Here is a 20,169-nt window from a genome sequence, read left to right as displayed (position 1 = left end):
CTTCGTTTTCTGAATGTTGAGCTTTAAGCCAACTTTTTTAATCTTCACTTTCACTTTCATCAAGAGGCTTTTTAGTTCCTCTTCACTTTCTGCCATAAGGGTGGTGTCATCTGCATATCTGAGGTTATTGATATTTCTCCCAGCAATCTTGATTCCAGCTTGTTTTTTTTCCAGTCCAGCGTTTCTCATGATGTACTCTGCCTATAAGTTAAATAAGCAGGGTGACAATATACAGCCTTGACGTACTCCTTTTCCTATTTGGAACCAGTCTGTTGTTCCATGTCCAGTTCTAACTGTTGCTTCCTGAACCTGCATATAGGTTTCTCAAGAGGCAGATCAGATGGTCTGGTATTCCCATCTCTTTCAGAATTTTCCACAGTTGATTGTGATCCACACAGTCAAAGGCTTTGGCATAGTCAATAAAGCAGAAATAGATGTTTTTCTGGAACTCTCTTGCTTTTTCCATGATCCAGCGGATGTTGGCAATATGATCTCTGGTTCCTCTGCCTTTTCTAAAACCAGCTTGAACATCAGGAAGTTCACGATTCACATATTGCTGAAGCCTGGCTTGGAGAATTTTGAGCATTACTTTACTAGCGTGTGAGATGAGTGCAATTGTGCAGTAGTTTGAGCATTCTTTGGCATTGCCTTTCTTTGGGATTGGAATGAAAACTGACCTTTTCCAGTCCTGTGGCCACTGCTGAGTTTTCCAAATTTGCTGGCATATTGAGTGAAGCACTTTCACAGCATCATCTTTCAGGATTTGAAAGAGCTCAACTGGAATTCCATCACCTCCACTAGCTTTGTTCGTAGTGATTAAGGCCCACTTGAGTTCACATTCCAGGATGTCTGGCTCTAGGTCAGTGATCACACCATCGTGATTATCTGGGTCGTGAAGATCTTTTTTGTACAGTTCTTCTGTTTATTCTTGCCATCTCTTCTTAATATCTTCTGCTTCTGTTAGGTCCGTACCATTTCTGTCCTTTATCGAGCCCATCTTTGCATGAAATGTTCCCTTGGTATCTCTAATTTTCTTGAAGAGATCTCTAGTATTTCCCATTCTGTTGTTTTCCTCTATTTCTTTGCATTGATCGCTGAAAAAGGCTTTCTTATCTTGCTATTCTTTGGAACTCCGCATTCAGATGTTTATATCTTTCCTTTGCTCCTTTGCTTTTCGCTTCTCTTCTTTTCACAGCTACTTGTAAGGCCTCCCCAGACAGCCATTTTGCTTTTTTGCATTTCTTTTCCATGGGGATGGTCTTGATCCCTGTCTCCTGTACAATGTCACGAACCTCATTCCATAGTTCATTAGGCACTCTCTCTATCAGATCCAGACCCTTAAATCTATTTCTCACTTCCACTGTATAATCAAATCATGATTTGATTTAGGTCATACCTGTATGGTCTAGTGGTTTTCCCTACTTTCTTCAATTTAAATCTGAATTTGGCAATAAGGAGTTCATGGTCTGAGCCACAGTCAGCTCCTGGTCTTGTTTTTGCTGAGTGTATAGAGCTTCTCCATCTTTGGCTGCAAAGAATATAATCAATCTGATTTCGGTGTTGACCATCTGGTGATGTCCATGTGTAGAGTCTTCTCTTGTGTTGTTGGAAGAGGGTGTTTGTTATGATCAGTGCATTTTCTTGGCAAAACTCTATATATCCACAATACAAGAGGGGCTTGCCTGGTGGCTCAGTCGGTAAAGAATCTGCCGGCAATGCAGGAGACCTGGGTTCGATCCCTCAGTTGGGAAGATCCCCAGGAGAAGGAAATGGCAACCCATTTCAGTACTCTTCCCTGGAAAATCCCATGGACAGAGGAGCCTGGTAGGCTATAGTCCAAGGGGTCACAAGAGTAGGACATGACTTGACATGACCTATTAGGACTAAACCACCACCATGTACAAGGGGCCTGACTATCAGAAGTAATAAAGCAGAGCTGCTGTGTCATGGAAGGTTCACCATAAATATGAACAGACACAAACCCGTATGCTCCTGGCTTTCTGTTTCTCGCTCTAGTTGGTATCAGGAAGAATTAGGTCACTAGGGAGATTGAATGGCAGTGAACTAAGTCTCTGGATCATGATAATAAGCCCATATAAGGCATTGGTAGCGCTTGAATTATTTGATATGATTGTTTTGGAGAGTCACTAGGGAGATTGAATGGCAGTGAACTAAGTCTCTGGATCATGATAATAAGCCCATATAAGGCATTGGTAGCGCTTGAATTATTTGATATGATTGTTTTGGAGAGATGAATATTGGTACAGAAGACTATAGAAATCCTCATTTCAGAAATAGTGAAGAATAGGAACTTTTTGGTTCCAACATATCCTTATGTTAATAATGCTCTTGAGAAATGCTTTCATGGTTAGTTGCTGTACTGACCTCATGAGATAAATATTCAGGATGAGCTAATGAGATTTAGGTGGCTTACTCAAGGTAAAGGAAAGGGATGAAGCTGGAAGCCAGGAAACTGGACTTTAAACCCCATGATATTTCCATATTTGTTACTATTGTGACAAGTACTCCATCTACAAAATGCTGCATTTTTCTTGGGACACGTCATACAATTGATAGGTTTTATGAGAAGTAGAAAAGGATTTTGAGTTCATTGAAAATTTGAGATGAGATTTAATGCTTGCAATACCAACAGAAACTTTAACCTACCTTTGGATGTTTAATAACCCCCAAACTCAATCACTGTTGAGGAAGACTTTTAATTGATTCTTTCCAAGTGATTTCTAATACATTAAATTTTAAACCTTTTACATGTTATATTTTAGTGAGTGACATAATCTAATTTTTAATATCATCAGTAAATTGTGGATATTGTTACATATTAATATTGATTTTTATTTCCATTAGACATTAGCAAATTTTTATGTGTAAGAGATAATTTAAATATTGATTTAAAATAATTTGGTGAGAAATGCAAGGTATTGCTTTACTGGCATGTGGGCTCCGTGACATCTACACAAAGTGTTAAGATGACTTCAAGAATGATATGTCTAGTGTTTGCAATAGAGATGATTATGCTAATGGTCTAATCCATTGAGAACCATTCCCTTGAATGTTTTCCCGAATCTAATCTTTGCAAAGTACCCAAGTAACAAAGGATATCATTCAGTTAATGAAAGGAAAATTAGATTGTGATCATTCTCACTGTTTTCAATGAAAAACATATAATTTATTGTTTACATTGCACATCTTGGCAATGGCACCCCACTCCAGTACCCTTGCCTGGAAAATCCCATGGACGGAGGAGCCTGGTAGGCTGCAGTCCATGGGGTCGCTAAGAGTCAGACACGACTGAGCGACTTCACTTTCACTTTTCTCTTTCATGCATTGGAGAAGGAAATGGCAACCCACTCCAGTATTCTTGCCTGGAGAGTCCCAGGGACGGGGGAGCCTGGTGGGCTGCCGTCTATGGGGTCGCACAGAGTCGGACACGACTGAAGTGACTTAGCATAGCATAGCATTCTTTACCAGTCCACTGTTATTGAGCTCTTAATAATTCTAGCTAGTTTTAGAAGGTATAAATGAAGTTGTTGATTGCAATACCTACCTAGTACGGAATGGTTTCAGTGGCAAGCATATTTAGCTGGCAAATGTAAATATTTACCAATTAGCATGACTGTTGCTGGCAAAAAACAATTCTCCGTAGCTGATAGGCAAATGCATTAGTTATCTGATTCCTTCTATCTTAGGGCCCTACATAACTTTCTAGTAAAACAACATATATTGACTTTAGAGATTTATTTTCATTTTGAAAAGAATAGTTGGCACTCTGGTACTGTCCCACTGGAACTATATGGTTTCTAAAATAACCTTTCAGCATTCAACAAATACCTATTGATTGCCAACTCTGTAGCTGGCATAGTAATGTACACTGAAAAAGGCACAGTTCAACATGATTTTTCTTCTCCAGATTATCATCTGAAGGAAGCAGTAATTATATAACATAAAATTATATTTGACCTTTAATATAATAGAAGTGCTATGAGAACGTAGATGGAAAAAATGACATTGCTTAGAGAGGAGGAAAACCTTTTGAAAAGAGGTGACATTTAATCTGAGATTGTCCATGCAAAGACAATTTATAGAAAGGTAAAGGCAACAAGAATTGCATGCAGAAGTATGGAACACTTAAAGAAGTTTGGCCTGTCATATGACAGGTGGCAAAGGAGATCTGTGTGAGTGCAGAGTGGAAGTTGTGAGAGAGATCAAGATGCCATTCCTGAATAATCGTATTGTTGTTTGGGGCCAGTTGGGCCAAGAATGGGCCAAATATCAGTTTGATCATGTTAACATTCAACTTCTGGTTGAAAAATGTGAAGTTCTACAACAGAAGACAGTTATGGAACAATTAGACTGCCCTCCCTACTTACCACCACTAATTCTTCCTGCAAAATTGAATCTGAAGCCTAGAGTTTACACTTAGGGAATAGACATCTGGATCTAAAATGAAAATGTAAATGGGTTACCTTTTTTTGTAGAGTTGTTTGATATCACACACATTCATCATCACGCTGCATCACAGTCACTTTCAGGGCTTGTTGAAACATAGATCACTAGAACCCACAGCCAGAGTTTCTGATTCTGTGGATCTAGGGGGGCCCAAGAACTTTGATTTTTAAGAATCAAAGTGAATCAAGAACACCAGGTAGAAAGTGTTCTTGTTATTTAAATTACCTGCAGTTACTATGTCAGACTGTAAAGGCATATTTTTAATAGCATGTCTGTGAATTAAGTTCCTATCCTTCATAAAGAACCATTTGTATTGAAGGAAACATGCTTTCACAGTAATACACTGTTTTGAGTCAGTCAGCTTATCAATAATGTTGCTATTGGCTAGAAATGCTGGGGGCTCTCACCTGGTCCCTTAGTACCTGTCAGAGCCCCCACAGATACTTCTTGAGTGGAGTCAGTGTAGTGACTGTATTGGTTCTTGTGATTCTTTATTATTATTTCAAGAAGCATCTCAACAACAACCATCAGGGAACTTTGAAGGAAAAAAAAAAAGCTTTGGTTTATTGCTCTAAACCTGGAGGGTACAAGGCATGCCTGGGACCACCCAGTGAGGTCACAGGTAGAGAGAGAGAAAAGTTGGGATTCTGTCTTTATTAGGGTCAAGGGTGGGATACCTAGGTTTTTGTGGGTTCGCTGTTGGTGAATTTAAAACGTAAGAGTAGGAATTAAATGCTGGAAGAGAAAAGCAAACTATCTAACTAACTGATAACTATCCATTATCTAACTCAAATTCTCATCTATCTAGGCTTTCTAAAAGAGGTAACTTGCATGGATGAGGCAGCCTGACTCTATCTAGTTATGTAGCTGGTAATGTGCTTATTCCAAATGGATGTCTTTGAAGTGGATGCCTTGGCAATCAAAAGCTTAATATCAAGCACTTACATTATCATCAGAAAAACTAATTGTCAGGTGTTTACACTACAGACACATAGTCTATACTCACTAACTAATTGTTTATTGAGATCTATTGTATATCAGGTACTCTAGGTTTTTGAACAGGCAGTGAAGAGACATGCTGATGCTACAGGGACCACACTGAAAATAACTGCTATAGAACATCAGCAATTTAATCAGGTCCATAGTAGAGAATGTTTAAGGGAACTTCATCTAGGATTTCGGAGAAGGCAATGGCAACCCACTCCAGTGTTCTTGCCTGGAGAATCCCAGGGACAGGGGAGCCTGGTGGGCTACCGTCTATGGGGTCACACAGAGTCGGACACGACTGAAGCTACTTAGCAGCTGCAGCAGCATCTAGGATTTTGCTGAACCCTCAATGGGGAATGATCTTTCTCCAGCTGAGAATCACTATCCTTGTTTAAAGTTGAGATCTATCCAGAGGGATCTTTACTCAGTAATAGAATTGGACTGGTGTTAAAAGACTCACAAACCTACCAAACATATTTTTTATATATAAAGATAAATACATATATATAAAATGTTGTGTTGGCCAAAAAATTCCTTTGGGTTTTTCCATAACATTGTATAGGAAAACCTGAAGAAATTTTTCGGCCAACCCAACCAATATATATATATGTATGTGTGTGTGTGTGTGTATATATATATATATAACATGTGTATAGGCTTATAATAGTCTTCTTATGTTACAGGTCTCAATTAATATATATCTGATTGGCATATATATCTGAGAAAGGTAGATAGAATATTTTTAAAAACTCTATCCTATAAGCAGATTTGTTGTCATTCAATTGCTCCGTTTTGTCCAACTCTTTGCGACTTCCCTGGTGGCTCAGATGGTAAAGCATCTGCCTACAATGCGGGAGATGTGGTTTGATCCCTGGGTTGGGAAGATCCCCTGGAGAAGGAAATGGCAACCTACTCCAGTACTCTTGCCTGGAAAATCCAATGGACGGAGAATCCTGGTAGGCTACAGTTCTTGGGGTCACAAAGAGTCAGATATGACTGAGCAATTTCACTTTCACTTTGCAACCTCATGGACTGCAGCACGCCAGGCTTCCCTGTCCTTTACTATCTCCCAGAGTTTGCTCAAGCTCATGTCCACTGAGTCAGTGATGCCATCCAACAACCTCATCTTCTGTTGCCCCCTTCTCTTGCTGCCCTCAATCTTTCCTAGCATCAGGGTCTTTTACAGTGAGTCAGCTCTTTGCATCAGGTGGCCAAAGTATTGGAGCTTCAGCTTCAGCATCAGTCCTTCCAATGAATATTCAGGGTTGATTTCCTTTAGAATTGACTGGTTTGATAGGTGATAAAGAAAGTAATTAATATAGTTGAGCTCTATGTTCTGGGGGAAAAAATAGCCCATCCAGGCATTACTGTCAACTGTTTCTCCTTGTTTTCTTTCACTGCAATTATTTCATGGGCAATCATATGTTTTTCTTACTAATAGAAAGTTTCCAATGCATATACCATGTCCTTCAATTTCTCTTTTGTTCATTACTTTGCTTCTTCAGGAGAGATTTATTTTAGTGGTATTCTGAGACTCTTTCTTGGTGCTCCATTAAGGGTTATGTTTTGGACTTGACCTGGGTTCGTTTAGCCTCCTAGAATTCTCTATCCAATTATAATCATGGTAGCCAGAACACAGAGAGTTAAAACCAAATCTAACATGAATACATTGAAACAAGTTCAGCAATAAAAATCTGTCTTGCAGTGCAGCTAGAGGCAGATTTGTAAAGTTCATGTACAATAAAAGGCAGAGTATGGTTTTAAAAAAGTCCTTTGCCTAATCTTACTCTAATTTAAACTACTTTCACTATCTCAATTCTATGTACAAAGAGAATTAACAATAAAAGTAGATAATAGGTGATCAGTAAATAAGTCATCACTTTCAGTCTTGTCCAGGATTGTAGCCCACTGACAGATGGACACAAGCAAAGCCCTTAATTAGAAATGTGAGTGAAACCACCCCCATGGTTTAATATTAGCTGTCATTTAATGAGAACAAATGAGAATTATGGATGAATTTGCTAAATATTTTCTTCTTTCATTTAGCTTACCTGGCACCCAGAAAACCAATCTTTTCAAAATATGTGTTGACCAAAATGTTTGTTCAGGTTTATCCATAACATCTTATGGAAAAACATGAATAAACTTTGTGGTCAGTCAGGTATATGGTGAATGGATGGTGCTTTTTGTAAGAACTGATCCTATTATTAAAATTACCTGCAAATATTATGTTAGGTAATAAATATTTTGAATATTATAGCCATACATTAAGCTCATATTCTTCATAAATAATCATTTATATTTAAGAAAACATGTTTTTATATAAATACACATAAAGTCTACATTCATTAATTTATTATTTATTGAGCACCTGTGACATGTCAGGTGTTCTAGGTTTCTGAGCATAGCATGAAAAAGAAAAATTCTCTTTAATTATAGGGCTCTGTGAACCAGATGAGCTGAACTAAACAAGGAAACATTTAGCAAAGTATTTGACATTTTTTGTATTTATTTGTCAACTTATTTTATCTCTCTGCACCTGGAATATAGAATTTTGGATAGTGGTTGGTACTCAAAGGGAAAATAAAGCAGGATGAGGAAAGGATAATAATAGGGTGGGTGGCTATTTTCTATAGTGGATCCTGAGAAAACCTCTCTGAAGAGACATATACAAAATCTGAAGGCAGGAAGAGAATCATTCTGATGTCATGCAGAGGAAAGTTCCAGACAGAAGGAAGAACAGGTACAAAAGTCCTTGTGTGTGTTCAAGGGACAGAAGGGTGGCTGAAATAGAGTGACTGGGGGAAGAGTGTTGTGAGCCACAGCTGAATTGGTGTTAGGAGGCCAAATCAGGTAGGGTCTAATTGACCATTGTAAAGGCATTGGCTTCTACATTATGGTAGATTAGGAGGACAAGAATCTTAAGCAGTGACTAGAGCAATGTGGGACTTCCCTGGTGGCTCAGTGGTAAAGAATCCACGTGCAATGCAGGAGACTTGAGTTCAATCCCTGGGTCAGGAAGACCCCCTGGAGAAAAAAAATGGCAACCCATTCCATTATTCATGCCTGGGAAATCCCATGGACAGAGAAGCCTGGTAGGCTAGAGTCCATGGGGTCCCAAAGAGTTGGACATGATTTAGCCACTAAACAACATCAACAACAGAAGCAATGTGAGTTACACTCTAGACATGAGAGGTGAGCTAGAGGCTAGTGTAATAATTCAGTTTCGGTGTGGAGCTAGGACTTAGTTGTTAGCCATGGACCTGAGGAGAAATGGCCATAGTTTGTATACATTTTGAAAGTAGAAATAACAGGGTTTGCTGATGGACTAGATACCTAGATTGAGAGAGTAGAGAAAAACAATTTTAAACTAAACGTAAGGAATAATAGGATGGCTGTTTACTGGGATTAAAAAAAAAAAAGACTGTTGAAGGACAGAATTTAGTAAAAAAAAAAAAGTGCAGTTAAATTTCTCATGAGAAATCATGGAAAATAATTTTAATTTGGATATGTTTTCATGGAAAGAGTATTTATTTTCAGCTTCTGAAATTTACCTCAAGGTTACAAGGAAAGAAGGAAGGAAGTGAGGGATAGAGGAGTGAAGAGAAGAAAGAAAGGAGAGTGGGAAAGGGAGAGAGAAAGAAAAAGAAAGAGGGGAGGGAGGGAAGGAGGAAGGAAAGAAGGAAGTTATCTCAATTAAAAAAAAACAAACGAGAGAAAATGCAAAGTAGCACTATCATTTTGTGAATGAATGTGTATGTAATCTAGTACAATTGCACGAGAGTTAACCTGATCTTTGCTTCTCCTATGATCTAGAATGGATGGCCATACATCAGCAGAGACAGCCTTGATTTACCTATAGTTTCCTTCTTCATAGCAATTACTATATAGAACAATTGATGACTGCATTATAATTATTATTTACATATATTTTGCATCTGTTAACTTCTTGAGGGTCTGAACCTTGACTCAGTCATCACTATGTACTCAACCTAGAACATACTCCCTGGTATATAGTGATGTCAATACATGATTATTGAGTGGATGGAATGAATGGCAATAGAGAAGGAAGAAAGGGAGAAACAATTTGAAAACAAAGTCAGTCATACCAGCAATGATCTCTGTCCTTTCTTCTCTGAATACTCCCTTTCATCTTCTTTCATATCCTCAAGCATCACCTCTACCCAGGACCTAAAATTGGGCATGACAGTTTGGAAGCACTGAGCAAATGATTTTTGAGTATGCAAACTTCCATACTTGCATTTATAAAACTGAGCTTAAGATCCACATTTCCAAGTGCTTCCTGAACCTTTCCACTAAGGCATGGCAAAATCCTGATATGAGTCCTAAATGATATAAATAGGGTTGACCTGGTTGGATAGATGGAGACAACAAAGTTTGGTTAATGATTAGAAAAGGAGAACGAGGAATGCATTGATGAGTATCAGGTAGTTTTTCAGGACACTAGGCTGATACAGGTACTACAGGTTGGGAGAAGAAATGAGAGAAAAAGGAAAAGAGAGATACTTTGGAGGGTTATTGATCACTTTGATTTTTGATATTGAGATATTTGGTTTAATGTGGTCATGAGGACAAGTACGAGATTCAGAATCCTGAATTCAGAATTCCCAGTTCACCACTTAGTGTGTGTAAACTTGAGTAAATTATTAAACCTTTCAAAGCCTCAACTTCCCCGTCAGGTATTTATTTAAAAGATTAAAAGATGTTCTGCATGCAAAGCACATGGAATTATACCTGGCGTATGGTAAATATTCAATTATTGGTGGTGATTGTCATTTATATTCTTGTGAGGGCAAGAACAATTGAATCCCTCTGAGAAGAATGCATGAGGCTGTCATTTGTCTGACAGGCTTTTATTTTGCTGAGTTGGGTATGAGAGCCAATGGATTTTGATTATGTAATGTTGTGCTTAATGGGATATGGGATTTGAAGGGATTTTACAAGACATGTGTTGGGTAAAAAATAATCAGGTTTGAAAGCACAGCTTAAACTTTGTTAGAATTGATGACTAGAGAAATAAATGAGACACCTCACGTGGCCATGAGTGAAATACTGGGTAACAAAAATACTTACGGGTGTAAGTCAAAAAGAAACAAAGTAGGGCAGAAAGCAAAAGCATCAGAAGGTGTGAATACCATTGTCAGACTCCAAGGCGTTCAAGTTAAGAGAACTCAAGCCCCTTGTTATACATACCACCTTCTAGAATGCTTGATCTTGATCCCGATATGTAGCTACTCTGCAAAGACCTCTCTCTACTCTTCTCTGTTTGACCCCCAGAGCCATACATCCTGTTCATCATTTTTCTTGGTTTGTTGTTGTTTAGTTGCTAAGCCATGTCTGACTCTTTCATGACCCCATGGACTGTAACCCACCAGGCTCCTCTGTCCATGGGGTTCTCCAGGAAAGAATACTGGAGTGGGTAGGCATTTCCTTCTCCAGGGGATCTTCCTGACCCAGGGATTAAACAGGAGTCTCTTTCATGGGAAGGCAGATTCTCTACTGTCTGAGCCACCAAGGAAGACTTTCTTGGTTTATTCTTTGGTTTTTAGTAGACTATAATCTCTGGTAACTTTCTGAGAAAGGTTTCAAGGGAGGTAATTTTTTTAGAGATATTATGTCATAAAATACTTTTTAGTCTATTCATCCTTTTTTGCTTCTTCTTTTTTTTTAATATCCAGATGATCTTGTTTCAGAAAATAGTCACTTCTCTCTTATAGACTCTGGATTTTCAATGTACTTCTCTTGCAGTTCTCTTCTGCCTCTTGTATTTTTCATATTTTCTGTGGTCCTGCTTTCTTGTTAGTTTATATTATTTATTTTGGGGAACTCTTTTAATTTCAAAGTCATTCTTCAAATTATCTACTGATCTTAACATTTTGTTTACATTTGAATATAATGTTTACATTTAAGATACTGATAGTTGATAAAGTAAAACACCCTTTCCTGATAAAAATGCTTAGTATAAAAAGGAATCTTTGGATACTCTTGCTCACATATTATACCATGTATATACACTTTAGTCCAATAGTCAGCATATTACTTAATGTGGACATATTTGATGCATTCTGACCAAAGACAGAAAACATATAAAAGATATAGGGTTGTTCAGTTATCTTCACTATTACTTAACATTGTGTTTAGAGTATTACCCATTACAACCAGGTGAACTAAACTAATTCAAGGCAAAACAGTTGAAAGAAGAGGTAGCAGTATCTGAATTTACAGATATGACTGTTTACCTAAAAAGCCACAAATAAACAATAACATTAACAAACACACCTAGACAAACAGTTTAGTAAATTAGCAGAATATAAAATTAACATGCAAGTTCAATAGACTTCATGGTAACAAGCTCAAAGATTTTACGGATCAGGCATACCCATTTACAACATTAGAAACAAGAAACAAATTTAATAAGACATTCTTAAAATCTATATTTAAAACTCTCCTGAAAGACACAAAAGAAAATCAAAGGGAAAGACCTACTTTGTTCCTAAAAGCATGACTTAATATCATAAAAGCATCTGTTCTAAGTTAATGAGTAAATTAAATGACATTCTAATATAAGTAATATTTTATTCTGGACTTAGATAACCTGACCCTAAATTTTATATAGAAAAATAGCCAAATACAAACAAATGAAAAAGAAACTGTAAATACATACCAATGAAGTGATAGATAAAGCATACAAAATTGTAATTTAAAATTGAGATGGGGCACTTTGGCATGTTAAAATTTGAATTGAAAATTTCAATGGTAAATAAACATTTATTTAAATATATTTCTAAAAATATATTTCCTGTCAGCTGAGAAGACCTGGTAGCAATCGGTACTTCTAGCTGAAATGATTCTAACACCCAGTTCCAATGCAGGTCTCCAATGTAGGAAAAGAGGGTGGTTCCCCACATCGACAAGCAGTGCTCTGACACCACCTGAACTTCCTATGTGGGCTCAGTCATGTCCAACTCTTTGCAACTACATAGATTGTAGCCCTCCAGGCTCCTCTTCTGCATCTCCTGCATTGGCAGGATGATTCTTTACCACTGAGCCACTGGAAAGTCCTGGCTGTCCTATGCTGCTGCTGCTGCTAAGTTGCTTCAGTCATGTCCGACTCTGTGCGACCCCATAGATGGCAGCCCACCAGGCTCCTCTGTCCCCGGGATTCTCCAGGCAAGAATACTGGAGTGGATTGCCATTCCCTTCTGCACCTGGGTGTCCTATCAGTTCAGTTCAGTTCAGTCGCTCAGTCGTGTCCGACTCTTTGCGACCCCATGAATAGCAGCATGCCAGGCCTCCCTGTCCATCACCAACTCCCGGAATTCACCCAGACTCATGTCCATCAAGTCAGTGATGCCATCCAGCCATCTCATCGTCTGTCGTCCCCTTCTCCTCCTGCCCCCAATCCCTCCCAGCATCAGAGTCTTTTCCAATGAGTCAACTCTTCGCATGAGGTGGCCAAAGTACTGGAGTTTAAGCTTTAGCATCATTCCCTCCAAAGAAATCCCAGGGCTGATCTCCTTCAGAATGGACTGGTTGGATCTCCTTGCAGTCCAAGGGACTCTCAAGAGTCTTCTCCAACACCACAGTTCAAAAGCATCAATTCTTCGGTGCTCAGCCTTCTTCACAGTCCAACTCTCACATCCATACATGACCACAGGAAAAACCATAGCCTTGACTAGACAGACCTTTGTTGGCAAAGTAATGTCTCTGCTTTTCAATATGCTATCTAGGTTGGTCATAACTTTCCTTCCAAGGAGTAAGCGTCTTTTAATTTCATGGCTGCAGTTGCCATCTGCAGTGATTTTGGAGCCCAAAAAAATAAAGTCTGGCACTGTTTCCACTGTTTCTCCATCTATTTCCCATGAAGCGATGGGACCGGATGCCATGATCTTCGTTTTCTGAATGTTGAGCTTTAAGCCAACTTTTTCACTCTCCACTTTCACCTTCATCAAGAGGTTTTTTAGTTCCTCTTCACTTTCTGCCATAAGGGTGGTGTCATCTGCATATCTGAGGTTATTGATATTTCTCCTGGCAATCTTGATTCCAGCTTGTGTTTCTTCCAGTCCAGCATTTCTCATGATGTACTCTGCATATAAGTTAAATGGGTGTCCTATAAGTCAACTCAAATTTGACACTGTTTACCCAGAGATAATGTCAGATCCCACAAGTTAAGGGTTCACTCCTACAAGAATGCCCACACACCCCCTTCCTCTACTAACTTCAGAAGCCAATTGCAAGTCCAGATTGCTACCTGTACTTCTGACTCACAAGTTGTAAATTGGAGGTTCCAATGACCCCCTCCAAATCAGGGTGCTGATTGAAAGCCCAGGTTATCACCTGTACTTCTGACTCACTAGCTGTAGATCAGAGGTTCCCATGATCTCCTCCTTGGGTTGGATTAATTTTCTAGAGCAGAATACAGAAAACTCTTATACTCAAAAGAGGTATAACTCAGGAACAGCCAGATAAATGAGATGCATATGGCAAGGTAGAGGGAAAGAGCTCAGGGTATGGTGAGGCCAAACAAACTGAGAAAGGTTTATTGAAAGGTAGTGAGGAGTATTATAGTAATGGTTCAAAGAAGGTGGGGTCAGCTCATGGACGTTCTTCAGATTGGTTTGTAGCAAGGTAAGTGGGAGTCAGTGTCATCAGTCTTCAGGTTCTAAGGGTCTGGGGTCTATATGCTTGTGGGCACCATACCATTAACTTCTCCTACCTGGTTAGGGTTTCAGTATCTGCAAAACAGTGCAAAAACATTGTTATGGGTATTTTTTGAGGAGGAACCAGGACCCTGCTCCAAAAGCTACACTGTTATTTCACTGTTTACAGTTCCTCCATTGTCTCTACATCCCCTCCCTTCCCTAATTAACATATGTTTGAACTTGCCCCTTGGAATTCAGGGAAGGTCATGGAGACTGAAGGAAGCCTGTTTCCTGTAATCAGAAAATGGTGAATACAAACAAAAAGCTCCTGGGCTTTTATGCCCAGGAGCCCCAGCATGTCTTGCTTGGTATCAATGCTTATACATTGATGCTTTTTAAAATGTTATTTTCCTCTTGTTTTATAGGTGGGCTTCTGAATTTTTTTAAAAAAATATATGCTTATATTCGTATTGATTTTTTTTCTGATATTAAAGGAGAAATATATATATTTAGGAAAAATGAATGTTGGCTTAGGTTTTCTCTAATGGTCTATTCAAGAATCTGGAGGATTGTTTGTCACCACAAAAGCTGGAAATGTTTGATTTTAATATGCCAGTTTTCAAGTAAAATTGATTTAGTTTCTACCTTTTAAGAATAAAGGCAAAGCAGAAAGCTTTGTATTACTGATTTTATTATCATAACTGACTTTTGAAGAATTGAATACAATTTTGGAATGTCAGCAATATTCCCTTGATGTTTAGGTATGCCTCACTATATACTATGCACATATATTCTGAAAAAAGCAGTTCAAATAAAGATTGCTTCTAATAATATTATAAATGAGCTGTTTAAGAAGTGTATATGACACTAGACAGTGAGAATTTATTCAGAGCCTATATGTAAGGCATTTCAATATATTCCTGAAGATCAAACCTGTTGTCTAAATCAGTAAACCACTGTTCAGATTAAAAGCAACAACAATTTAGATATCATTGTATACTGTCTAATAGTCTTAAGATCCTGAACAATTATGTGAATATTTCTTTTGGTGTATTTTCTATTTCACTGTAGTTGTAGGTTAGCAAATTAGCAGTACAAAGTTATAAAACAAATACCACTAACTTACAAAACAAGTCCTAGCTTTCTTCCACTCAAATATGTAAACTTACAAAGATTGCTTTCTTCATGGATAACAGCATTTGCTATTTCTTGTCTGTGGTTGATGAGAAAGTCTCTTTTCTTATCTTGTTCAGTTTCAGGATTTCTGTTGGCAGACGTCTATGAGAATTTTTTTTTCCATATGTATTCAAGGGAAAAAAAAATCACAGATATTGGACTTGATCATTTGCTTACTACAGTTTTATCTTCTAAGTAGAAAAAAAGTGGATTTGAGATTGTTGTTGTTCAGTTGCTCAGTTGTGTCTGACTCCTTGAGACCCCATGACACCCCATGGACAGTAGCATGCCAGGCTTCCCTGTCCTTCACCATCTCCTGGAGCTTGCTCAAACTTATGCCCACTGAGTCGGTGATGCCATCCAACCATCTCATCCTCTGTCGTCCCCTTCTCCTGCCTTCAATCTTTCTCAGCATCAGGGTCTTTTCTAATGAGTCAGCTCTTTGCATCAGGTGGTCAAATTAGTGTAGCTTCAGCTTCAGCATCAGTCCTTCCAATGAATATTCAGGATTGGTTTCCTTTAGGATGGACTGATTTGATCTCCTTGTAGTCCAAGGGACTCTCAAGAGTCTTCTCCAGCACCACAGTTCAAAAGCATCAATTCTCTGGCACTCAGCCTTCTTTGTGGTGCAACTCTCACATCCATACATGATTACTGGAAAAACCATAGCTTTGACCAGATGGACTTTTGTAGGCAAAGTAATGTCTCTGCTTTTCAATATGCTGTCTATGTTTCTCAAGCTTTTCTTTGAAGGAGCAAGCATCTTTTAATTTCATGGCTGCAGTCACCATCTGCAGTGATTTTGGAGCCCCAGAAAATAAAGTCTGTCACTGTTTCCATTGTTTCCCCATTAGTTGCCATGAAGTGATGGGCCTGGATGCCATGGTCTTCATTTTTTGAATGTTGAGTTTTAAGCCAGCTTTTTCACTCTGCTCTTTCAGTTTCATCAACTGGCTTTTTAGTTCCTATTTGCTTTCTGTAATAAGGGTGGTATCATCTGCATATCTGAAGTTATTAATATTTCTCCTGGCAGTCTTGATTCTAGCTTGTGCTTAATCTAGCCTGGCATTTCTCATGATGCATTCTGCATATAAGTTAAATTAGGAGGATGACAGTATATAGCCTTGGTGTATGCCTTTCCCAATTTGGAACCAGTCTGTTGTTCCATGTCTGGTTCTAACTGTTGCTTCTTGACCTGCATACAGATTTCTCAGGAGGCAGGTAACGTGGTCTGGTATTCCCATCTCTATAAGAATTTTCCAGTTTGTTGTGATCCACACAGTCAAAGGCTTTAGCCTAGTAAACAAAGCAGAAGTAGATGTTTTTCTGAAATTCTCTTGCTTTTTCTATGATCCTACAGATGTTGGCAATTTGGTGTCTGGTTCCTCTTCCTTTTGTAAATCCATCTTGAACATCTGGATGTTCTTGGTTCACATACTATTGAAGCCTAGCTTGGAGAATTTTGAGCATTATTTTGCTAGTGTATGAAATGAGTGCAATTGTGTTGTATTTTGAACATTCTTTGGCATTTCCTTTCTTTGGGATTGGAATGAAAACTGACCTTTTCCGGTAAGATTGTTATGAAGGGCAAATTTTCCCCCTCTGTCTCTTTGAGTTCTTGTAGCTGGACTAATAATAAAATTGACACAAGACAGACTAACTGAAGAAAAAGAAAAAAATTAATTCATATGCATAGAGGTCTCATAAAAATGACACCTCAAGTGGTAAAAGCAGGTAGCTTTTATACTCTTTTGAAGAAGAAATAGTAAATTTGACAGGAATTGATAGAACAAAGAAACTTTGGTTTGGGTGCTGAATTAGTAAGAAATTTAAGTCAAGTTTGAGCTACGGTAGTAAATTAGTAAAAAAGTAATTAGATTTGTATATATATGCTCGTTATCTCTGGTGATAAGTATGTCCTCCTCTCTTCCAGGGAAGAGAAGGGAAGGCACCTTTCACAGGAGAGATTTATTTCCTTCTTTCAGGGAGATGGAGAGGAGGGTCTCGTGTCCTTCCTGCAATGAAGTAACTTTGATTCAAAATAATCAATATGACATTTTAAGGCATATTTTGAGACAGACTACCTTGGGTTCCCAACAAGATGTACATGTCTTGGTGCTAGAATCAGCTCTGCAATTTGCAAAGAATTTTAATTCTTGCATGTGAAGAGAAAAAAAGATGTATGAATAAGCAATATCATTTTGTTAAGAAAAAAAATGGGAAAAATGAGTTAGGAAGATTTAGAGATGTAAAATAAGGAATGCCTTTTTTCCATATTTTTTTGCAATAAATTTTGTTAGCAGTAAAGTGTACCATTGCTGCCTTTGTTTTAAATATATATATATATATATTTGAAGAATAAACATGTTAAAAAGAACTAAGAATATGTTTAGGAAACTCTTTTGGATGATGTAAGATAGGAAGGAGAACAATGACTAAAATATCAGGCAAAAAGTCCTATGAGGAAAGTCAGAAGAATTGGAGTTGTTTCACCCCACTCCAGTACTCTTGCCTGGCAAATCCCATGGACGGAGGAGCCTGGTGGGCTGCAGTCCATGGGGTTGCTAAGAGTTGGACACGACTGAGTGACTTCACTTTCATGCCTTGGAGAAGGACATGGCAACCCACTCCAATGTTCTTGCCTGGAGAATCACAGGGACGGCGGAGCCTTGTGGGCTGCGGTCTATGGGGTCACGTAGGAGTTGGACACCACTAAAGTGACTTAGCAGCAGCAGTCAAAGTATTGAATAGAAAATAAACTAAGTGCTTCTTTGCTCATATTCATAATTTGAGTCCTTTGGTTTTGTTTTGTTGAATTCCATTTTTAATGAGCAAGATTTTTATTAGGTTTTACAAACACACAGAATTAATGTTATATAGGAAAGAATTGGTTGAACACAGTAAGTCTCTGGCAGTAATATAAATTGGAAGGAAGCTGCAAAGAAGCCTTCTACATTTTCTCTACAAAATCAGAAATAGTCTGAGAATGCTGTATATCGCAACCACTTGAGTAATGGAAACGGAGGATGGTTTATTAAGTAGTTTTCATTATTTATAAAAGGCTGAAAACAGTGTGTGTTTTCCAGCAATAAGTTCACACAGTAACACTTCAACTGCTCCTAACACTGGGAGTCCCTGTTTCACAACTATCGCCACAGTCACAGAAGCCCGGGGCAATTCACCGGCATTGCCAAAATGCCTTAGCCCTTGAAGTCCAAGGAATGAGACACAGGAGTCTTTTAACATTTCATAACTCTGTGTTCTCATTCTTTCTAATAGATAGAACACAGCATCTGTGGTTCTTTAAGCACCATTCAGAAAGTCACATTAGAATCACTCCTCCTGCTTGTCCTGGCAGAGTCTGAGCACAAAAATTCTTGTCATATAATTCAGTTTCTATATCAGTTAGCCCACCTACCCCCTCTTATTTGTATTGTGGAGCCTGTGACTCTGTTGGGGAGGAAAAATAATTTTCCCTTTACCCTTCTAGCTTCTTGGCTGAGACCCTTCAGAAATAAAAAGAGATTACTAGATGAAAAAAAAAAATTTTTGTTTGTTCATATGTACATGAACCCCACAAAGATAAGAGATTCAAAGGCAGGCAGCTGGGATTTATATACCATCCTGGGCTAAGGAATGGGAGAGCAGTCTGAAACTTCAAAGGGGAGGAAGACAGTTCACAGGAAGGTGAAAAGAGGAAATGCTGCCTAAACAAATCTTTGCCAGGCCATGCTGATAAATCTCTCAGATGTAAATGTTATCTCTGGTAATAACCATCTTCCTGGTACAGGCTCTCTATCTAAATTCTTTTAGGCAGTTAAAGAAGATGACAAAAAGCTATTACTGTATATTCGGGGTCTTGATTGCCTTCAGCTCAAAATAATCCTTATGCCAAAGAGGCACATTTTGGGATGCCCTATTTTGGGGTGCTCCCCTTTTCCTCCATTCTCTATCTTATCAGAAGTGATTATTAGAAGAATATCTGGCACATAGTAGATTCGTAATAAGTATTGTTGCATGATTAATGGACGAGGGAGTGAATGGTGGTAGAAAGTGAAAAGATATAGAACCCTGAGACGTTAGACCACACTGTCCAATAGAGATATAATGTAAACCAATTATTTAAAATCTTATTGTAACTACATTTATAATTTAAAAAGAAACAAGTAAGACTATTTTAAAATATATTTTAGTTAACCCAATATATCCAAGATGTTATCTCTTCAACATGTTGTCAGTATATTATTACAGAGATAGTTCACAGTATTTTTATACTACCTCTTTAAAATATGTTGCGTGTTTTACACTTACGACACATCTCAATTGGGAAGCCCAAGTGGCACAATGGTAAAGAATCTGCCTGCTAATGCAGGAGACACAGGAGATCTGGGTTTGATCTCTGGGTCAGGAAGATCCCCTGGAGAAGGAAATGACAACCCACTCCAGTATTCTTGCCTGGGATACATGGACAGAGGAGCCTGGTGGGCTATAGTCCATGGGGTCACAAAGTGTGGAACACAACTGAGTGATTAAGCACAGCTCAGCACATCTCAATTTGGAATAGACACATTTGAAGTACTCAGTGGACATATAGCTAGTGGCTACCATATTGGACAGCAAAGTTATAAAAGGATATTAAAATGTCTTGTCCAGGTCAGGAAAGGACTTAGGTTACTTTCACCAGCATCCCACGAGCCAAAACCCAATTATATAATTCAACCTAACTGCAAAGTAGACTAGAAAATTTAGATAAAGAGTAATCTTCAAGAAACTATTGGTTGGGCAACCTTAGTGTAATATATCAGGATATTGTCTAAAGTCTTAATTTGAAATAATTGCAAATATTTGATAATAATTACATGGTATAGAGTAGGAT

The 20,169-nt window shown here is 38.3% G+C and overlaps 1 protein-coding gene and 1 long non-coding RNA gene across 9 annotated transcripts in view; one reads left to right on the top strand and one right to left on the bottom strand.

Annotated features, from left to right (window-relative positions):
• Positions 1-20,169, top strand: part of DMD (dystrophin) — a 2,402,664-nt gene that overhangs the window by 328,924 nt on the left and 2,053,571 nt on the right. The gene's annotated exons all lie outside the window — the stretch shown is intronic.
• The window catches only part of LOC123331881, a 46,999-nt gene that overhangs the window by 26,397 nt on the left and 433 nt on the right, over positions 1-20,169 (bottom strand). The window contains exon 2 of the long non-coding RNA XR_006548683.2: positions 9,564-9,645. This is a non-coding gene — a long non-coding RNA (uncharacterized LOC123331881). The remainder of the gene's footprint in view (positions 1-9,563; positions 9,646-20,169) is intronic.

This window comes from Bubalus bubalis, chromosome X, assembly GCF_019923935.1.
Source record: "Bubalus bubalis isolate 160015118507 breed Murrah chromosome X, NDDB_SH_1, whole genome shotgun sequence".
Lineage (NCBI taxonomy): Eukaryota > Metazoa > Chordata > Mammalia > Artiodactyla > Bovidae > Bubalus > Bubalus bubalis.
This window is presented reverse-complemented; position numbering and strand designations above follow the sequence as displayed.